The sequence below is a fragment of the Alligator sinensis genome, unplaced genomic scaffold (assembly GCF_000455745.1).
Source record: "Alligator sinensis unplaced genomic scaffold, ASM45574v1 scaffold619_1, whole genome shotgun sequence".
NCBI lineage: Eukaryota > Metazoa > Chordata > Crocodylia > Alligatoridae > Alligator > Alligator sinensis.
In genome coordinates, this window is record NW_005842134.1 from 1,900,250 (window position 1) to 1,905,109 (window position 4,860).

The 4,860-nt window shown below is 52.1% G+C and overlaps 1 long non-coding RNA gene across 1 annotated transcript in view; it reads left to right on the forward strand.

Moving 5' to 3' along the window:
• Positions 1-432: 432 nt before the first annotated feature.
• Positions 433-4,860, forward strand: part of LOC102373822 — a 5,637-nt gene continuing 1,209 nt past the window's right edge. Inside the window, exons 1-3 of the long non-coding RNA XR_324016.1 lie at positions 433-470; positions 1,919-2,091; positions 2,470-2,545. This is a non-coding gene — a long non-coding RNA (uncharacterized LOC102373822). The remainder of the gene's footprint in view (positions 471-1,918; positions 2,092-2,469; positions 2,546-4,860) is intronic.

Below are 4,860 nucleotides of genomic sequence, written 5' to 3' on the forward strand. Positions count from 1 at the left end.
GGGGGGGGGGGGGGGTGCCACCTTGAAAACAGAAAAAAAACAACAGATCATATATTAAAAATCTAACATCTACTATAACATATTTTAATTTTATTTCAAAAATATTTTTGTCTTGATTTACATGTGTTTGCATAGTGTATATAGAGGTGATTGCATAATAGCTTAAATAGCTTAAAATAAACTCTTACTCTTGTATATTGTGTGGGGGTAGTTGGGGGTGGATTTGTGGGGGGTTTATGAAGGTATGTGGGGGGGGGGAGGTCTATGCTGCAGTGTGTGTGGGATATGTTGGGGAGTGGGCAGGGCACTGTTTGTGCCTGTCACTTTAGGGGCCAGAAGACAGCAGCTGGCAGGTGCCTGATTAGTGCAGCCATTTTAGATTCAGGGCTGCCCATATAAACAGAGCATTTTGTTGCTGGAGGCCAGGCAACAACATCACCTGGCTGCAGGGCTGCTGGTATCATCTGGAGGTAAGGGAGGAGCTGTAGGGGATGGTCAGGAGGCTCCTGGTCCTGGGCATGACCTTAAATTGCACCCTGCTAGGAGTGGGTGGCCTTGTGGGGCTCTCAGTGGTGCGGGAGCCCCCAGGAAATGCCAGGCCAGTTACCACCTTGGTGAAAGGCGGGTTGGGGCACCTAACCCCTAGCCCCCACAACTGGGTGGGTTACCCACTTTGTAGGGTCTGGAAGGTAGACCTCAGACAGAGTTGGGCCATAGACTCAACCTGTCTTGACATCCCCAGACTGGTCTAAGCTTGGGACAGGGCTGGAAGGATCAAAGGGCCAGGGGCCCATTGCGAGAAATGCCCAAGAGCTGAGGGCCTGGGGTTCCAGCTGGCCTGGAGGTGGGCCAGGGCCAGTAGAGCTGAAGGTCCTGGGGGGACAACACCTGTAAGGGGGAAGCAGCTCAGGGAGCTATGCAGCCAGGAATGAAGGCAGAATAGGCTGCCTGAACAGAGGGATTTAAGTGGGGTCCAACTAGTAGGATTCTGGGGCCCAGTGCGGGGCCAGTGATATGGATAACATCTGGATGCCATCTGTGAGGCTTGGGCTGCGGTGTAGGGGAGGAATGGAGCTGCAGATAGCACCCCGTGGCATCGGGGCAAGAAATGGGCAGCCTCTCGCTTTATTAACATCAATTAATTAACAACAAGGTGTGGCGGGAGAGAAGGCGGGCGGTTAACCCAGAAACAGGTGGGTGGGCCACAGGGAAATTGGCCCCAAGAAGGCCCCCTGTTATAGTGGGTGTAGGGTTTGTGGGTGGGTGTGAGCCCCCTGCCACATACCCACCCATCCAACAGCCCCCCCGCCCCCATGGTGCACAGCCCCTGCCACTGGCAACAGCAGCAGATGGTGAGCCTTCGGGGAACTCATGGCCCATAACAGGTAGAGCTCAGTAGGATGTTGAGCTGGGTTGCACAATGGGATGCTCTGAGAAGTGGGTAGAGTTTGATGCTGGCATTTCCCCTTGGAACTCTTGGGCTAGGTGAATCCAGGGGAGCAGGCTTGTGAATTTAGGACTCATCGTTCATGCTGGAGTGACAGCTCTCAGGGACAAGACCCTTTTTGTACCCACAGAATAGGTTTCAGGACTTGGCTGCCCAGTTGGCAGGAGGGTGGCTGAGGGAGCAAGGTGTCCACAGTGATTTTCCTCCATTTGCTAACTCTGCATTTGCCTCAGAACATCACCTATGGCCCACTGCCCATTGAATGATGTCTGTTCACACACTGTTCTGCCCCTAGGGAAAGGGGAGTTAAATGCAGGTGGGACAACCATGAAACCAGGATCTCATATTTCATCACAGTTTCCTGGAACATCCCCATTACTTTCCTGCATGACAGAGAGCTTCCTCCTGAAGCCATTCAGTAAAGGAGAGACACTTGCTCACCTAGGGCTGACACCTCTTTATCCTTTGCAGACACTTTCTCTTGAAGCCCCTTTACACTGAGTGCAACTCCTGGGGAAAGCATCACCCCTCACAGGAGCTGTGCCTCCTCTCCAACCAGAAAATGGGGCTGGAGAGGATGGAGGTCACAACTGCTGCATCCACACAGCACCCACTGCCTGAGAGAGAACACGAATGGGGAAGAGGTATGTGCTAGGCTTTTCCTAGCTGCTGCAGAGTGGTCTCATGTGAGATGGCACCCCATGACCCTCCCAGGCTCAGGCCATGCTGCATTTTATCTCAGCTGGTGCTTCTGCTTTTGCTGGCTTATATTCTGGCCTGACATCCCATCTTCTGCTGTGCACCTCCTTGTCCCCCTTCAGGGACACAAATTATACCTCAAGGGGCTGTGCTTAGCCACAGCCTCAAGATCCAGAGAGGCCCAGCAGAGAGAGGCAGCATGGACTAGTGAGAAGGCTCTGACTCGGCAGCCCCCTGCCTGACTCCTGCTGTGGCATTTAATTTAATGTGGCACCTGTGTGGCAGGTAGCTCAGGGGTACTACCTGCTGTCCCTGGTTTCCAGACTGGAGTCCCAGCTGAATGGCCTTGGATTCAGCCCCATGTATGCTGCTGTTGGTTGGAAGAGGGATCACAAAGCCGTAAGTATTTTGAGTCTGTGTTAATTATACAGTGTTTATTCAGTGCTTTGGAGCTGGATTGTGCTAAGTGTTATTCTTGTTAATCACCAGTTCATGGCCCTGAGCATCATAGCATGAAATTGAATTGAACCCAGCCCAGATCTGAAAGCAGTAGCCGGAGCCTTCTCCTCTGGCTGGCACGTGGTGCTAAGCAGGAGATTGCACGCTTTCAGAGCAAGAGAAGCTCTTTAGATCTAATGGCTGTAGAAAGGGATGAGCCAGGGCAAAAGTGAGGGGAAAGGACACAGGTAAGGTTGCAAAGAGAACCTGTCCCTCCACTAACCTGTTGTCATCCTCATCACCCCCAGCCTCTGTGGCAGAATACCATCTCTGTCTCTCCCCAAATGCTGCTTTCTGACAACTTGGTTACCATGGTCACTGCAAAGGGCAGACACCTCTGGCTCCATCTGCTTCCAGCAACCATGCTGGATGCATTCCTGAGGGAGGGGGAAACCTGCTCCCTCTGCCTACATGACTGGCATCACATACCTGGGTGGGGGGCTTAAACTCCCTATTGTTCTAAGCAATGCCAACATGACTGGGAGGGGGCTAAAGACCCTGCTGGTCTACCTGGCAACCAGTGATGCATTTCAAATTGGTTGGCTGGCAGCCAACAGTTGCTGGTTTTCATTGGATCAGGTAAATGAGGTCATACGGACTGTATAAGTGAAGGACTGCCCAGAAGGAGGGGCTGGAGCCATGATGAAAACTCACAGAGAAGCTAAACCATCTGAAACTCTCTCTCTCTCGAAACTCATGAACAATGAACTGTTTGCCTCCAGAGGAAATCTCTCCCTGCCTCTGGATGATACTCATGAGTAAGCTACCTGAGATCTAACTAGATATACAGCTTGCAGTAACTCAGATGCGTGATCAAAGGCTACCATGCCACTGTTTTCCCTGCGATATTTATCTGATATTGCTCTACCCTGTACCATATTCCAAACCTACTCCTTGTAACCAGTACAGTTCTCCTTTGCATGAGAGACATATTGGGAGAGTGTCTAGATTATGCCTTGGGGTTCCCTTGGTTTGGCTAACTAAGGTAGGTCACTATTTGTGCTTTAGACTGAGGGAAGCACCCTAAGTTCTTGCAGTGGGTTGAGTACCCTCAAGGACTACTAGATCTGTGTTTCCCAGAGGGCACAGGTCCAAGATCAGTCCAAACTCTGGGTGGTGGCAGCATTACCCCCAGGCTTGTGGATGTGCTCTGGGAAGGGGGTTGCCTGGCTGTGAGGTGCCCCCAGGGAGGCACTCAGAGCCTGGAGGGTGGTTGGGCACAGTGAAGTGGGTGGCTCAGTGTAGGAGAGCTTCCAAATGACCCGTCACACGTGGTGGTAACAGTGGGATCCGACAAGCTGCTGTCTTGAAGGCATCATTTGGGGAAGGGAATAGAGTTAATGAAAACCCTTGGGCAAACAATCTCTAATTTGGCATTGGGTCAAGTGGATAGTATAGATAGCTAGAATGGCTGACAAGTATGACCACCTGACTGTGGACCAATTGGTGGAGAAGCTGAAGGAGGTAGGCATCCAAAGAAAAAGAGGGCAAAAGAGCCAGGACCTGACTGCAGTCCTGCTAGACTATGATCAAACCAGGGAAGTGCCCACCCTGGTTCCAAGTGGGAGTGGAGATGATGGAACTGTGTTTCCCAGAGGGCGCAGGTCCAAGATCAGTCCAAGGTTATTCTGCAATACTTTTCTATCCTGTCCCCTTCCCCAAGCCTTCCCAGTGTAACCAATAAAGTTCCTCACTGTACCAAGTGTGGTGAACTTGTTGGGAGAGGCATGGCTTTGTGCCCCCTTGGTCTAGCTGACTAAGGGAGGCTACTTTTTTGTGCTTCAGGCTAGGGGAAGCACCCCAAGCTTTTGCAGTGGATCAAGCACCCTCAAGGACACCAAGGCCTGTGCACCCTAGGGGCACAGGGCCCAGAAACAGTCCAGACCCCTGGGTGGTGGCAGCGTTACCCCCAGGCTTGCGGGTGTGCTCCAGGAAGGGGGTTGGCCAGATGTGAGGCACCCCCAGGGAGGCACTAGAAGCCATGAAGGTGGTCAGGTGCAGTGAGGTGGGTGGCTCAATGCAGGAACACCCCCTACTGGCCTGCCACAGCCTTAAGCTTGGCAGCTTTCTAAGCTAGCCATGGGCCAGTACAACTCAGTAGCCAACTCTCTACAGGACTCTAGGCCAAAGGAGTAGCTGAATCCTTTTTTGCACATTTAGTCCCATCTCCCTCTGCTGGAAATTGCCTGCCTATCAGGGGAACTTTCTTCTCCTGC